At 37.8% G+C, this 18,153-nt stretch overlaps 1 long non-coding RNA gene and 1 pseudogene across 1 annotated transcript; both read right to left on the bottom strand.

Moving 5' to 3' along the window:
* Positions 1-71: 71 nt before the first annotated feature.
* On the bottom strand, positions 72-3,092 carry LOC130737395 (uncharacterized; annotated as a pseudogene).
* Positions 3,093-12,532: 9,440 nt separating this feature from the next.
* Positions 12,533-17,469, bottom strand: LOC130737394 (uncharacterized). The gene is made up of 2 exons (XR_009018671.1): positions 17,347-17,469; positions 12,533-12,818 (listed from the first exon to the last, which is right to left on the bottom strand). It is a non-coding gene; the product is annotated as an uncharacterized LOC130737394 (long non-coding RNA).
* Between the last annotated feature and the right edge of the window lie 684 nt (positions 17,470-18,153).

Genomic DNA, 18,153 nt, shown 5'->3' with positions numbered 1-18,153 from the left:
AAACAATACTGTAAAAAACACAAATTCAAAAGACAAAATAAATTTGAGTTCTACCTTACTTTACACAAATATTATAATAATGCAACTTTCATTAATTATAGAACTTCAAAGATTACAAAGTCAGCATACAGAAATATAAGAAAGACATAACAAAAGTAACCTTTAAACTTAATGCTTAAAACAACAGTGCAGAAAACTTCTACCAAACATTGACCAGTGCATCACAAGGATCACCACCATACTATATACTACTTATTTTACAAAAGGTTGCAAATTCCAAATATCCAGGATGCATAAGATCAACAACAACAAAAACACTGCTTCAATGAGGACATCAGGACTACTTCTTCTCAACTTTAACTTGCTTCAACTTCAACTTGGGCATGGCAGAAACTTTCTTCAAATCATCATCTACCTTCCTCTTGAAAATATTCCCAGAGCAGCCAACATAAGAAGGGCCAGCTGATAGAGAAGGTGTTAAAACCTCAGGAGATGATATCTCAGATGCTTCAGACACACCCTGTGAGCCATCTCCATCTTCAGCCAACTTCACAGAGGTAAAGGGCGCAGCAAATGTAGCCTGAAAACAACACAAAGTCAAATCATCTCAAACATTTTAACCAACTAAATAAAACAATTCATATACATCAAATCAATGCCCCTACAAAGTAACATTCATCAATTACCAGCTCTGGTGTATGATCAGCTCCACCAGCTTTAAAGGCTTCAATTATGGAAGGTTCATCACAAATACGCTTGATACGGTATGAATCATCAAACTGGAACACAGTGTTAGACTTCTTCTCCACTTTAAACAACAATTCTCTACCAACCAACATCTGCTCCATTAATGGAGAGCACTCCCTAGATTTTGGATCCTTTTTAAACATAATAACAAAATCATCAAGACTTATTACCATCTGAGTGGGAACCTAACAATGCATTTGAATCTATCATAAAGGAGGTAAACCAAATATAAGGGTACCTTAGCTTCTGCCAACATTTCCTTGCATGTCTTGTTGATCAGATAATTAGCATCGGAATCAAACATTAGAAAATTGGCAGAATCAGATGAATCTTCAACCTACACCTTAATTCTATACCTACAATAAATTCAACACAAGTAAAACAATTGCATAAACCATCAAACCCTTATTCTTATTAAATAAAAAACTCCACTTAAACCACAAACCTTGGAGTAACATCCATCACATGCCTAAAACAACCAGCACAATAGTATAATCCATCATCAAATGTCACAGCCTTGTGACACTTACAGGCAAAATACCACCACTGGTCATCTTGCAGCAGCCCAACCACCCTAGCAAGGACAATAAAAAAACCTTCCTGCAAAACACAAACATAGGAATTTTAAAATACATCCATGGAAAACAATGATACTAAATCAAAGACAATAAAATACCTCAGTGGTTTCATTTAGTTCCTTAATCAATTTTCTAGGATGGTTACTGATAAAATCTTCAAACAGTGGAACAGCAGGATTGGAAGTAATCATCCGGCCGATAGGTAGATTAACTTGTAGATCCACAAGGGATATGCTACATAGTAAAAAAACACTTAGTAACAACTTAGAAAGAAATTTACTCCCCTCATAATAAACACATTTAACTATTGAAGACTCACCGCTCCATCAAAGAAACTGCCTCAGCAATCTCAGGATTGAATAGAATCCTAGAAGCTTTCATAACATTCTGAAGTACATTCTTACCTGCAAAATCTATAACATACAATTCATACTTCAGATTTTGCATACCAATATTATGGAGTACAACAATACAACATGCAATAATCAATAGTGACTAATACCTCTAAAAGTCTTAAGTTTAGCAAGCTGAAAAACCACTATCGGTTTCCCATTCGTGTTACCAGCAAGAAAATCAGAAACAATCTGCACATAATCCCCAAACAAAGCACATTCTACAGTCCCCCTATAACACAAATTAAATCTTTCATCATATGCAAATAAAAAACAAATTAAAACAACCAAAGAAACAACAGACAACACATGACACAATGTGAAAATCACTAAAGATACTTCTCATCACTAATTTCCAACAGCATCAGCTTAGTCACAATTCCATCCTTCACATATGTCCTCTCCTCAGAAGTTGCAGTCAGTATACCCAACATATCTGCTTCCAAATAATTAGGAAAATCAAATTTCTGTTAAGAAAAACAATATTAAAACAACAAAACAACAATCTACCAACATACCAACTAAAAACTCTGACTGCGCCCCATCATCATTGAGTTCTTCAGCATTCTTCAACGAAAACCCCCACCTGGGAATTAAACTGCTCTCAGCTGGGTGAACATTTGTTTTGGTGTTGAACAAAATCCTAAATGGGTGTTGAGTAGGACGGTATGATCCAATATTCCCAATCAAATGGAAAAAGGAAATCACGTAGACATTTCCTTCAACAAATAACTCAGCCCATTTACGGAACATAATCTTCCTCACTGTTGCCTGAATCTTCCCACCCTGAGACAAACAAAAAAAAAATACATCAAGAAATAATATTCATAAATAAAACCCAATAAAATAAACATACAATGCATTCCTACTACACATATCAATTTTGAAAAGACAAAAAAATTACATACAATTTTGATCAAACTTACATATTGATCCATCAAAATCAACTCGAGGGTAGCGGGTTTGCTCTCACCCCCAAATGAATCCGCAATCCACTTATGAACAACCCTCACTTTAATCCTCCAATGGTGTTTTGGAGGACAAATTGAAGAAACAGCGTCAATTGGAGCAGCAGATGCCATCAAGAAAATCTTCACAAAATAGAATCTCAAAAGTTTAAGTAATACACCAAACAAACTTCAGACTCGAATGGCATAACTCCACCAAACGAAATCCTTATATAGGCATCTAATGGCCGGGAAAATAAATTGTCAGACAAGATACAAAAAGCACCCAAAAGTAAACAAAAAAGTGAACAACCTCAGTAAACACAGATAAAGGCCCTTCTTTGCAAACCAGACTACATTACCCATCCACCATCAAAACACGGAAACGTTGCCACATCAATAGCAAAAACAAACACAAACAAAACTACGTGTCCCTCTTTTTATTATCAGCTTTTTATATATAATTACACTTATATTATTATTACTAATCTGCAACATAAAATACAGTCAGGGTTTAAATTAGGCTTTCAAGTTAACGAAAATCCGTAACTACATGAAAAAAATTAATTTACTTAACTAAAATATTTTTTTCAACAAAAAAAAAGGCATTAATTTAACAACCTCAAACTCAATCTACAAGTAACAATATAATGCCCCAAAATAAAAAAGGCATTATCAAATTTTACAAAATTATATTGTTTTTTGAGTTAAAGTTTCTACAAAACAGAAAGTGTACACAAAAGTAGGGAAAAGCAGGAAAACCATAACATGAAAATACCCTCGTATTAAGACATATTTACTTGCCGATGAACAGTAAAATTTTAGCTATTCCCTTTGTAGTGTTTATAGATATTATGTCCTCTTCTCCTTTCTTTCCATTTTCAATTCTTTCTTTTGCTGCAGCAGACCCATTTCATTTTCTTCATTCTTCCTTTCTCTTCTCCAAGCGTGGCAACACAAGCCACCACCGCCCCTCCTCTTCACCATGGCTGTTATGTCCAGCCAAGAGGCCACCATAATCACGTTCTTCTTCTCCTTTCCACCATGAAAACCATCACCACAAACATGTTCTTGTTCTGCCCCTCCTTCTTCACGCAAGAAAGCCACCATGGCAGCCACCACGTTCCTTTTCTTTCTCTCCATGGCCACCACAAGAAGGCCAACACCACAAGGAGACACCATCATCATTTTCCTCTCCTTTGCTGTACACGCACACCATGTTTCTTCTTCCTCTATCAACCATGGCAGCACCCCATCATCAACATGTTCTTCTTCTTCTTTCTTCCTCACGAAGCCACCACCGATGGCCACCCACAACACCATCATGGACACACCACATGAACCACCACCATGGGTCTCTCTTTCCAGCCGAGAGCACCACCTCCATGGCCACGAAGCAAGCAAAGAGAAACGACAAAGGAACCATGAAAGAAAACAGGGGAGAACGACGTGAAAACGCCACCGCCGCCGGCGTCGCAAACTTCGACCTTCGATTCCGGTGTACTCGGACCTCCGTTCATAGCGAGGTTAGTACCGTTGGAACTCTTGCGGCGTCCACAACAAAACCCATATTCCGGATCGTCGTTTCGCCGCCGTCGACCGCCGTCGCTGCCGCCTTCGGGAGCTCTTTCCGGTCAACTCCGGCGACCGATGGAAAAACAGAGGATACTGCTACGATCCTTGCCGTGAGGAGAGCAAAACCCTATCTTCAATTTCGTATTTGGGTCATTTTATTCGACGACCCCGATAACCACCGTCAACATTCGGCTGAACTTTCTGGGCAAACCGTCGACTCTTTGGGGAAACGGACAGCGCCGTTGAGTTTCTGGCCGCGAAAGGATGAAGGAACAACCTTCCTTTGTGTCTCCGGCGACAGTTCCTCTGTCAACCCCGTGAGCCGCAACTTTCTCTGGCGACTCTTCGCCGACAAGTTTCAAAAACTTGATTTTCGTACGATGAACGGAAGCACCTTGCATCGAAGCTACACAATGGGAGGAATCGAGCAAACATATGCAAATAAAGATGTAATCGGATCGGAGTTGCACCTTAGTATGGAAATTGGCTAAGGTGAGGGCTTCTCACTGAATCTCTAGTTAATGCTTAGGGTCGATGCTTTCGACATTGTTTACTGTTTATGCACTGGATTGTGTGTGATTGGAAAATGTTTTCTGAGGCTTCGGCTGACAATGTAGATGATGAATCTACTGAATGTTTTTGAGATTGACTTATATGCTATGTGCTATGTGGGTAATCTAGGATGTGTGGTACATGCCTTATATGCTAAGTGCTAGGTGGTTATTGCTTAATATGTTGATATATGACATGTTGATTGACTGTGATGATCTAATTATGCTTTTGCAAAGAAATCTGAGATTCTGTATAGTGAGAATAGCGGGCAGGTCATGCCGATTTTATTTTGAGAGTTTTGAGAAAGTTTGATAGGACGAATGAGATTCGGGCCTTGTTATGATGTTTATGGATCGAGACATTCTCTGGAGTCATTTGGGGATTTGGAGATCCCGAGAACTTATAGGATTTGCGATAAGACTAAAAAGGATATTATTTTGAAAAGAAAAACTCATAAGACATTAAACAACCTCTAAATCTTCAATTAAAGATAATAAACTCGAAAGGAAGCTTCGGATGCAAATCTTAGTTTTTGGAAAACGAGAAGTGTCGTCGGATCCAAGTGTCGAGGAAGTTGAGGAGTGTTGAGTATGTTGATGCTCTTGTGCTGTTGGAGCAGCTATGTGTTGTTGGGCTATCCTGGGGATAAGTCCGGGAAACCGTTAGTTTTCGAGAGTGTGATACTCTGTGCTCGTTGAGCAGTTGTGACCATCGGATTGAGATGAGTCGGATGATTTGGAAATCATCATGAGTACCCTGTTGATGTGAAGAAGTGTCTTTTGTCGCAGAATCGACTTTACCTTAGGGTAAGCTTTTAGAGACATTAATCTAGCTAGAACACGTGGCGACGTGTCGAGTGAGGTCGGAGACGTTGTTTGGCTAATCACTGCATTGCATGCACTCATTAAGTGGTTTAAACACGGCGAGATACCGGACCACGGCGGATTCCAAAATTGGTTATAAGACCAGGATTTCCGCGTAAGAGCACTGCTAGGTGACTCTTAGTAGCAGACCGAAATGGCAGACCTACGGGTTATGGCTGATCTGGCTACCTTGGTTTGGTGTAAGAGACACGCGGGCAGAATGGTCCCACCGTTGCTGGTGCTAGGATTGATCCGGTTTATGTCCATCCCAGAGGCACGCGAGCAGAATGGTCCCACCGTTGCTGGTGCTAGGATTGACTCGGTTGATGTCCATACCTATGTTTGGTGTAAGAGGCACGCGGGCAGAATGGTCCCACCGTTGCTGGTGCTAGGATTGATCCGTTTGATGTCCATCCGTTTCCGGAATGCATTTGGTTAACTGGGTTAACCGCCATATCATCTCATGCAACATGCATTCTGACTTAGTTGATGAGTGTGTTTGATACTTGTTAGTTCTACTTGATGCATGTTAACTGTGATTTACAGTCGTTATATTCTTTGTGGAATAATGCAACCCTAGGATGTTATCCCTAGTTATAAGCCTAAGTGGCTAATCTTTTATCGGTATCTATTGGTGGTATTATTTATATAATTCTTTGGAGTTGACCCTCGCGTCTTCTGTGTGTGCTTTGGCGAACAAACGCCCTTTGTCAGATGTCTTCGGCGGGCTGATTCATGATGGTTCATCCTTCGGGAGGAACTAGGGTTGAGATGCGGGAACTGGAGCGTATCGCGGTTGCGAGAGGAGGACGGATGGTGTACATAGACTAGGTCGATCTGGATTTCGAATTCGGACGACGATCATGCTAGCATGTAGGTTTTAGTGCTGGTGTGAGCTCCTCGAGATAGGATTAGTGTAGGAGTAGAGTCTTAGCTCTGAACATCATTTGTTTTCTTTGGGAACAGGGTAGTTTCCCACCTATAGCTTTTTGTGTGGTTTCTTTACGGGAATCACAGAGAGTTGGTTGGACATAGGAGATCTTGTTTCAGGCCGATGGGCCAGCTCATTCTCAGTTTTGAGGGATGGTGTTGCGGACACTTCACCCTTTTCATTTGGTTTGTATATATTGCCTACGGGCGTTACACTCTCTTACCCGTCACTGGAGGTTTACTCGTGACGTGGCTAGCTATTTACAACGGGGGCCGTCATATATATTGCATATTAGCTTTATTGCTTTTCGCATTTGGGTTTTATCTAATTCAGTCTTGTCTTAGTTATTATCGAAAGAAAAAAAATATTCACGTTTTTCCGCATTAAGTTTATTTTGGTTACTAAAGTGACGCCACCGAAATCGGGGTGTTACATTGTGGTATCAGAGCACGGTCGAGTCTTTCGGGAGTTGTTGGGGAATAGGTCTTCTATGCTAGGTTGTGTGACTCTGCAAAGAGTGAAAATTGATTGTCTGCAAGCGATTTTTCGCTTAGAATTGATTGAAGTTATTGCTTAATCATATTGTATAGCATGTTAGATGCTATCTTATGATGAGTACTAACTGTTTGATTGACTTAACAGAACCTAGATGTTATCCTAGGAATGGATTGGTTGTCTCACTATCATTGTCTTTTGGACGAACAAAAGCAAAGGAGCAAGTGGTCGAGCCGGACAGCATAGAGCTGAAAGATGATATGTTTGTTGAGACGTCGTCGGTCAACATTGAGACCAGAAGAGTGAAACAATCGAGGGGAAAGCAGAGTGCTTTAGTAAAAGTTATTTGGAACGAAGACACGGACGGTGCTATATGGGACTTAGAGGAGAAGATCAAGGAATAATATCCGGAGCTTTTACTGAACCCTAAGTTTCGAGGACGAAACTTTCTTTTTGGAGGGTAGTAATGTAAGACCCAAGTTTTTAAGCTTGGAATAAGTGGAAGAGACTTCCATTCACGATTAGGCTTGACGTATCGTGAAGGAAAACCTGAACAAGAGTTTATCGAATGGAATAAATTTATGAAAGAGAAAGTTCAGGAAAAGTCTAAGGATTGTATCGAAGTCGATTTAAGTTATAGCACGACTAATATCCGTTTTAAAACCTAGGACAAGAACCTTAGGAAATCAAACTATGTTCCACCCTTGGAACACTGTAGGAATTTAGTCCAAAAATCTTCAGAGAAATGTTAGAACTTTTCTTTTTCCATGTATCACAATCGTTTCGAGGCGAAACTCTAGGATCTACGAACGTCCGATTCCAATCATCGGAAGTTTGCCGAAACCGAAACCCTGGTATTTCAAAACCCTAGAATCAACCGACAATGAAGACTTTTTCTATTCAGAGCTTCAAATGAAGATTCCACACGCGTACACTCATTTCTTTTGATGATTTCAATCTTTCTTCAGAAGGAAGTTTTCTATTCCGACATTCAATGCAAAAAGTAACTTTTCGGGTAAAATAGTTTTACACCGACTTTGCATTAGTCACCTAAAATATCAGGAAACCTCTGTTGAGTTTTGGATTTATGTCGCCAAAACCTATCTTAGAATTCACGAAGAATGAAGTCGGAAAAATCAGATTCGCGAAACTTTCATTTTCCCACGTTTTTTCAACCTCTATATATAGCATTAAAAACAAGCCTCGAAAACCAAAAATCATACTGATATTTCTTTGAAGAATTAGAAGATTCAGCGGGGATAATATCGTGTCTAAAATACGTTGGAATCAGTAGGAAGAAATCGGAATCACTCTTATATTCTTTTTTTAACTCTATGAGTTAAATCCTCCGATATCTAAACAAATCTGTACTGATTTACAAAATATCTTCTCAAAATATCTTTGATAAATATCTATTCATCCTTATCCGATCTTTGATAAATATCTACTCATTTCTTGGTTCATGGATCATTTTAATTTGTTCAAAGTGATCATAATTTATATTTTACTATTTCATAAAGTTCCTCATAATTTTTAGTATAGTTATATATCCATTATCTATTTTTCTCTTAACTCTGTGAGCTAAATTCTTCAGTGTCTAAATCAATTTATACCAGTTTACAAAATATCTCCCTAAAATATATATCCATCCTTATCCCTCCACCAATCCGTTCCCATCCTCATTCTGTCGACATCTCTCTCATTACACTTTTTTCTTCATTTTCTTCCTTGACCCATTTCCTACTTCTTCTTTTATATATATATTATGTCCTCTTCTCCTTTCTTTCCATTTTCAATTCTTTCTTTTGCTGCAGCAGACCCATTTCATTTTCTTCATTCTTCCTTTCTCTTCTCCAAGCGTGGCAACACAAGCCACCACCGCCCCTCCTCCTCACCATGGCTGTTATGTCCAGCCAAGAGGCCACCATAATCACGTTCTTCTTCTCCTTTCCACCATGAAAACCATCACCACAAACATGTTCTTGTTCTGCCCCTCCTTCTTCACGCAAGAAAGCCACCATGGCAGCCACCACGTTCCTTTTCTTTCTCTCCATGGCCACCACAAGAAGGCCAGCACCACAAGGAGACACCATCATCATTTTCCTCTCCTTTGCTGTACACGCACACCATGTTTCTTCTTCCTCTATCAACCATGGCAGCACCCCATCATCAACATGTTCTTCTTCTTCTTTCTTCCTCACGAAGCCACCACCGATGGCCACCCACAACACCATCATGGACACACCACATGAACCACCACCATGGGTCTCTCTTTCCAGCCGAGAGCACCACCTCCATGGCCACGAAGCAAGCAAAGAGAAACGACAAAGGAACCATGAAAGAAAACAGGGGAGAACGACGTGAAAACGCCACCGCCGCCGGCGTCGCAAACTTCGACCTTCGATTCCGGTGTACTCGGACCTCCGTTCATAGCGAGGTTAGTACCGTTGGAACCCTTGCGGCGTCCACAACAAAACCCATATTCCGGATCGTCGTTTCGCCGCCGTCGACCGCCGTCGCTGCCGCCTTCGGGAGCTCTTTCCGGTCAACTCCGGCGACCGATGGAAAAACAGAGGATACTGCTACGATCCTTGCCGTGAGGAGAGCAAAACCCTATCTTCAATTTCGTATTTGGGTCATTTTATTCGACGACCCCGATAACCACCGTCAACATTCGGCTGAACTTTCTGGGCAAACCGTCGACTCTTTGGGGAAACGGACAGCGCCGTTGAGTTTCTGGCCGCGAAAGGATGAAGGAACAACCTTCCTTTGTGTCTCCGGCGACAGTTCTTCTGTCAACCCCGTGAGCCGCAACTTTCTCTGGCGACTCTTCGCCGACAAGTTTCAGAAACTTGATTTTCGTACGATGAACGGAAGCACCTTGCATCGAAGCTACACAATGGGAGGAATCGAGCAAACATATGCAAATAAAGATGTAATCGGATCGGAGTTGCACCTTAGTATGGAAATTGGCTAAGGTGAGGGCTTCTCACTGAATCTCTAGTTAATGCTTAGGGTCGATGCTTTCGACATTGTTTACTGTTTATGCACTGGATTGTGTGTGATTGGAAAATGTTTTCTGAGGCTTCGGCTGACAATGTAGATGATGAATCTACTGAATGTTTTTGAGATTGACTTATATGCTATGTGCTATGTGGGTAATCTAGGATGTGTGGTACATGCCTTATATGCTAAGTGCTAGGTGGTTATTGCTTAATATGTTGATATATGACATGTTGATTGACTGTGACGATCTAATTATGCTTTTGCAAAGAAATCTGAGATTCTGTATAGTGAGAATAGCGGGCAGGTCATGCCGATTTTATTTTGAGAGTTTTGAGAAAGTTTGATAGGACGAATGAGATTCGGGCCTTGTTATGATGTTTATGGATCGAGACATTCTCTGGAGTCATTTGGGGATTTGGAGATCCCGAGAACTTATAGGATTTGCGATAAGACTAAAAAGGATATTATTTTGAAAAGAAAAACTCATAAGACATTAAACAACCTCTAAATCTTCAATTAAAGATAATAAACTCGAAAGGAAGCTTCGGATGCAAATCTTAGTTTTTAGAAAACGAGAAGTGTCGTCGGATCCAAGTGTCGAGGAAGTTGAGGAGTGTTGAGTATGTTGATGCTCTTGTGCTGTTGGAGCAGCTATGTGTTGTTGGGCTATCCTGGGGATAAGTCCGGGAAACCGTTAGTTTCCGAGAGTGTGATACTCTGTGCTCGTTGAGCAGTTGTGACCATCGGATTCAGATGAGTCGGATGATTTGGAAATCATCATGAGTACCCTGTTGATGTGAAGAAGTGTCTTTTGTCGCAGAATCGACTTTACCTTAGGGTAAGCTTTTAGAGACATTAATCTAGCTAGAACACGTGGCGACGTGTCGAGTGAGGTCGGAGACGTTGTTTGGCTAATCACTGCATTGCATGCACTCATTAAGTGGTTTAAACACGGCGAGATACCGGACCACGGCGGATTCCAAAATTGGTTATAAGACCAGGATTTCCGCGTAAGAGCACTGCTAGGTGACTCTTAGTAGCAGACCGAAATGTTTCTTTGTTGTCAATAGTTGGAATCTTGGATGCTTCTTCCCAATCTTTTTGCTCACTAAATGATTTAATGTGATTTATCTTGAGCGTTGTTTCTTAAATATTGTTTGTATGAACAAGGAGTGTGTGCTTGAATGATGCAATTGTCAAAATTAGCGAATGTCAAAGATAAGATAGAAGATTACACAGAGGCTTAACAACTTAATGTGATCAACCCTTAGGCAGAATCGCTTAAAGCGGAAAAATTTCTTAACCTTTGTTTCAACGCCTTACCTCGTGTTGGTGGAAGGAATGAGGAGGTTTGGTTGCGGTTGGGGAACGAGAGGGAATGAGAGCGGAATATGGGTGCAGTGGAGGGGAGGTGATGGAAGGTGGAGGAAAGTTGTGGAGATGGGACGGTGGCTTGGTGGTGGCTTTGCAGGTTGCCTAATTGTTGGGTGGAGGGAACAATCATGATGACAAATTTGAAGCACCAAAACGTGATGTAAAAAGATTGGTTAATGTTTATCCTTTACTTTCTTTTACAATTCATTTCCATTCAATTTTTCTTTCCGTCTCTCTGTTGTTCTATCAAATGATATATCATTATTACTTATTTATCTCTCCTCATTCCAATGTATCTCTAATGATTTGTATGGTTGTAGAGCTGAAAATTATTTGAAAATATAAGAGTAAAGAAAACAAAAGGAATGAATATAAGAGGAAAATGAGATGACTTTTAAGTTGTTTGGATTGAGAGAAAAAAAAGTGTGAATGAAATGAAAAGTAAAAGTAATAAAATATATTTGATAGAGATTTTCTATTTTATTTTCACATATATAATCATATCTCATCATTATTACAATTTTTAAATGTTTTCTAAAATTATTGAACAATAAAATTTTACTTTTAATGCTCAAATTATTATTATTATTAATATATATATATATATATATATATATATAAAATCCTACTTTGGTGTCATTTTCAATAAAATTGATTAAAACGAATTAATCTATATTAATTTAATCGAAGGATTGTTTCTGCTTTTTAAAAAATGTAGCCTTGGACCTTATAAGTATTCCATTTTCTCTTCCTCTTTGAAAGAATTCAAACACATTAAGATTCCATTTCCCCTTCCATCTAGATTCTCCTGCCATCAATTTTTCACACAAACAAACACAGTATAAAGGTGTAGAGGTGGAATGTGTGTTCATATATTAATTCTTGTAAAAAGTATACATGAACATTTAATAATGCATAGGTTTCACAGGGACTAAAACTTATGAAAATATGTTGCAAGGATCAATAACCATACATAGCAGGAACCTAAATCATATTTAATCCCTAAGGTTAATTAGTTGAAACAAACAAAGTATGAAGAGAACGAAATACTGGTAAAATAAAAAAATAGAAATTAAAGGGGATAATGTAAAGTCCATTATTCATTTAGCATTAGAGCGAAAAGTTACTTCTCTTATTCATTACTACAGTCACTTCCCATGGTGCTTCTTTTTTAGTGTGATACCATGAATCTTTTTGTAACATGCTTGTTTAGTAGCAGGAAATTTTTCATCACTTTTCCACACAGGCAAGACAATAACTACATATGTAGCCATTGATGTAGCCACAACATACAACACAACAATATTTCGGACCAGCTTCAACACACTCACCAAGAAGACCCATCTGTGTAACTTTATCTGCAAAATGTGAAATTATATAATCATGCACAACTTGTAAATATATTCAAAACTTAAAAAAAATATTCAAATGAATTAAAATAAAAATACTAAAAATATCTCAAGATATTATATGATATCTGTGTAAAAAAGTATAATTTTATTGGCTCACATAAATTAAACCCATAATGTAATCGATCACGTATATAGCTTAAATGATGTTTATCTCCATATTTTGATTAACATTATATAATGGTTAATGTAACACCCCAGATTTTACATCTAAGTAATTATAATTATTTATAGTGTTTTCATTTTTAAAAATAAGTTAGGAGGTGGTGAGGAATTTAAGGAATGATTATTTAATGGAAGTTAGAGGGTTAAACCCTAATTTTAGGAAGTTTGAGAATGAAATGCAATATATGGAAGCATGAACGAGGGGTATTGTAGTAATTAACCTTATGAGATTTAATTAGAAACCCTAATCCTCCAACTGATACATACATACGGTTTAGAAGAAAAATAAGAGAGAGGAGAAGTCATTTTCGGCCATAGACATACCAGCCCCAGTAAATTATCGTTTATGGATTCGCTCACAGCTGGATTGAGCTCAAGCTTGGACACAAGCTTTGGGACACATAGACCTTCATTATCACTGTTCGAATCGTCTACAAAATATCCAGAACTGGAGATATTAACCTCGAACTGTAGCCGTTTTTTTTTTGAAGAAAGAGAAAGGAAGAGGATTAATGAGATCAATGGAAAATCTTCTAAGGAGGAACCGGATCATGAGGAGCTTGGGAACTTGATAACCTCTTTCTCAAGAGGGTTAAGGTAACAATAGAACCCCTAAAACCTCCTTTTGTGAGTGTGGTTTTCTTGATTTTAATGGATATGAATGTTAGGGCTTTTAGAATGAAAACTCGGCAGAAATTTACGAACTCTAGAACCCTTTTTCGAGCTGTGTTAATGACCGAATTCATACAAGTTGTCTTCATAAGAATTGTAGCCCTTTCGGTTAACGAAAGTTTCCCGTTGGTTTCATATCATTTGAACAAGTATAGCTCTAGTTATGCCCAATTTAGTGACCAAAAATCAAGTTGTTAAATGAATTCCGTTTCCCTACAAAGATCAGATCGGTTAGGCCTTAAAAAGTTGCAACTGGAAAATATGTATCTGATATGAAATTTTCTCATAGATGTAATGAAACGTTTGGAACTAGTATCACATTATTTCGATCTATTTTGGTTGAGTTATGACTAATTTACTTAGTAGATGTCAGCATAGGAAATTCAGCAAAATCTAGTTTGCATTAAAGATTTAGTCCCGCCCATGAGGTGTTGACTTAAGTTCTAAGTGAGATACATAAATGAAACTCTTTCTTAGATTTCTAGGAGGATAGGTATCATCCAATTAGGTTTAGTTTAACTCAACTCATGTCATGAGGAAAAAGATAGGTAAGTCAAATATTTGAGTTGAGTTTGTGAATTGATTGAGTTATATGTGTTAATATGCCTGTTGTCTCATAACCTTACTGGATGACTTGGGTAATGATAATATATTCATGATATGGATGTTTGGTAAGATTGAGTGAGTCATATTGTATATTACTATGATATGCATGATCATATAATTATCTTGTATAAGTAATTTATACGTTTGATTAAAACCGTACATGAGTGATTGTTGTATGTTATGCGTGTTAAGATTCACACATGAAGGAAATGACTATACTTGTATGTCAAATGTTAAGGCATGACTTATGACAAGTAAAAGTAAAGAAAGATATGCTGCATAAGCAAAGAAAGACTATAACATTGCAGGGCAAACCTAGCAATTTTTAGTCGGATAGTTTAAAGACGAAACCTAAAAGTAGGGACTATAACATTGTAGGGCAAACCTAGTGACATCAAGAGCTAGTATAAAGACGAATCTTGAATGTAGAGACCATAACATTGCAGGGAAAACCTAGTAACCTTAAGAAGGCTAGTATAAAGGCAAATTCTTAATGTAGAGTAAAAAGTGAAAAGAAAGATTACAACACTACGGGGCAAACCTGGTGACTTTAAGGGGGCCAGTAAAAAGACAAATCCTGAGTGTTAAGTTAAAATGTGATAACCAAGATACGAATAAGAACTTTTGAAATGTGATATAGATAATTGTAATAGTGTATGCATGTGTTGTATGTGTTTGAAAGATGATTTTTCATAACTTCCACACGGGTATGTTGGAATGTCATTGTTGTAAATGTTTTTACTATTGTCACTGAGTTTTAATCACTATGCTTTGGGGTTATGACATTCCAGATTCTACAGAGGAGGTTAGATCACAGTTCAAGTTAAGTAGTCGGATCATGGTAACAATGCGGGTCTGCACACTTTATGGAGTTTAAGTACTTATATTTTCAAGGGGTTTAATGTATTATAATTGTATTTGGCACAACTTTCAAATGATGTAAATATTTGAAATAGAAGGGTTTACGTGTAAAGTTTTTATTCCGCAAAGTTTTATAAACTCTGTTTTCGATAGAAAAGTAATCTTCTTATAAAATAAAGTATTATTTCAGTACTTTAAAGTTAGGGTGTTACAGCTAACATGGCAATCACAAAAGAAAAACAAATAAAGGCTTAGTCCACCATGGTCACTTCTATACAATGATTCAGACAATATTTCAGACTATGGATCATATATATACGATACAAACTCTTGAATTAGTTTAACTATTATAATTGTGTTAATTTAATATAAATTATATAGTGTATGTTCGAATTTTGTATTTAAAATTTCATTATAAACAGTAATACAATCATAAATTATACTATCTTTGTCCTACATAAGATAACAAACAAACTCTTAAATTAGTTTGAGAATTGTTATTCAGACCCACGCGGCTATTCAGACTCCTGAAAAAGTACAAAAATACTTAAATACCCTTAATGAAAAAAAATATAAAAAAAACCCGACCCCCTCCTCACTCCTTAGCTCTTTTCTCTTACTCTCACCCACCACCACCACCGCCACCCCTATGGCCGCCGCCAACACTACCACCGCCACCACCACCACGACCACAAACTCTATCTTATGTCGTTTTTCAAAATTTTCAACTGTAGGGAGTTGTTACTGTTGTTTTTATTTATTTTCTGCAAATAAATGCACGACTTTAAAAGTGCGTCGTTAACGCACGTGCAAAGTGCGAAGTAAACGCACTTTTAAATGGCGAATTGCTGTAAATTTGTACAGAACTAATGTCAGATGATTTTTAAAAATTATGACATTCCATAGTAAATCAAGTTAGCATATTTGGAGATTTATGGTGGGATAAAAAATGTTTGAAATTCAAAATAAAATATCAGATGAAGGAATTTGGTTAAATTACACAAATCTTAGAACCTTCAAAGAAGGTGTTTGAAGGTGCTAAGTTACGATCGTTAGATTTTTCTCTTCAACTTTGCAGTTGGTCGACTTCGCATCCGAGACAAAAAATTCTCAAACTTTCCAAACCGCACCGCTCCTGATTTTAAAGCGACTACTAGAAGGTGTAAGAATTTGGAGATTCTGACTGCATATTTGAGCTCAGAATGGTCCTATTAACTTTAACAAGAAGTGTCAGTCCCAAATTTCTTCCGGATATTAAACAGGAAAAAAAAAAAGAAATCAGTGCGTTTCGCTTGCGTTGTGAAAGTGCGACCAAAACGCACGTTGAACGTGCGTGATGGACACACCTTCAAAGTGCGTTCAAAGAAATCAAGTGCGTTTTGGTCGCACTTTCACAGTGCGAGCGAAAAAAATTTATAAAGAGTTTTTTCGAATTTTACGAATTTAACAGGGTGTAAATAGCTGTCGGGGGGTCCGAATAACAATTCTCAATTAGTTTTAGTCATGCTTAGTGTCTAACAGCCCGACTTCATGTGTCTATCTCTTGGGCCTTGCATGAATAGATGGTGTAGACCTTGTTTCCGTGCAGGATCCATTTGAATAAATACAACGAAACACTCGGAAAAAAAACATTACTTTTTTTTAACCACAAGTGTTTAATTTGTGGTATCTTGTTTAACCCGATTGTGGTAAAGACTAATTTTTTTTTTTTGAAAACAAAGACTACAGATATTATCAAGAGTCATTTTTTTTAAGGATTGAATTCTCAATCTCAGGGGTTTAAATAATATCTTTCAACTATTGGGACCGATTATTTAGATGTATTTTTTTAAGTCACTTATCTCATAAATTTATTAGTTTCTACAAAACTAGTTAACTTTTCATATAATAACTTTTTAAGAGTGACTTAAACATCATATTATAAAACATGCATTATTATTAGTATTTCTTGTTGTCAATAACAATATAAAATTCTTAGGTGCTTCAACAAGCTATAGCATATTTTGATTGAGCGGAAATTATCTAAAACTAATAAAAGATCAATCCAGTTCTGTTCTCCAATCCAATTCTGTTATCCTAATAATTAACATGAAAAATGAAATAAAAAGGTAAAATTGAACTCATAACAATAATAAATAATGGTGAAAATTAAAACTTGTCTTGACAAACTTACCATGGTTTTTTATGTGTTCGGGTGCAACCCTAGCTGAGATAAGAAGACTAGAAGCCAAGAACATAACTAGAAAGAGGAATGCTTTGGAATTCATTTCTTCAGTAAGTTTGTCAATGAAAGAAAGTGGCTAAATGTTCGTTATTTATATAAGGGGGGAATAAATGAAACCATTTAATTTTTTATTTGTCATTTGGAGTTGTCTAAATTTCATCCAATTCCTAATCATAAAGCACGGTAATAAAGAGCAATTGCCAACATGGCTTGGTAATTTTAAAGCTTTAAAAATTTAAAATTCTGAGCGCCTCGTCACGCTCCCCCGGCGACTTGAGTCCACAAGCGAGCTTGTGGCGATGAGGCTGGATTTGCTCGCCCCACCGTAGTCGCGCACGTGCCTTGAATCGTAACTTTTTGACATGTGCCAAGCCTGCGCCTCACGTGGTGCTCTGAGGTGACATAAAGGTCAGCGAATCCAGGGAGTCTCAACCACTATCTTTGAAACGTCCCTTCAAATCGTGGTAAATCCTGACAGTTTGAAATCAAACCAATAATGAGGCACACTCCTTCATTTAATGTGACCATTCATTTAATGTGCTGCCTTCGTTTCCCGAAATCCGCGTCACACTCCTTTAAGTGATCATTCCACCTCTACCATGATGAGGCACGACTTCCCAACTGTTGCTTACCCCAACTTTTAAAACCCCCTTCCCTTACTCATTCACCACTTCCGGAATTCCCACAATCTTTTGAAATTGACAAACTAGCACCCCCTTTCTTTCTCACCCTTATCCTTCCTCTCAGCAAGATGAC

Source organism: Lotus japonicus, chromosome 2 (genome assembly GCF_012489685.1).
Source record: "Lotus japonicus ecotype B-129 chromosome 2, LjGifu_v1.2".
NCBI classification, from domain to species: Eukaryota; Viridiplantae; Streptophyta; class Magnoliopsida; order Fabales; family Fabaceae; genus Lotus; species Lotus japonicus.
Note: the sequence above shows the minus strand (reverse complement) of the source record. Positions and strands in the feature narration are given on the sequence as shown.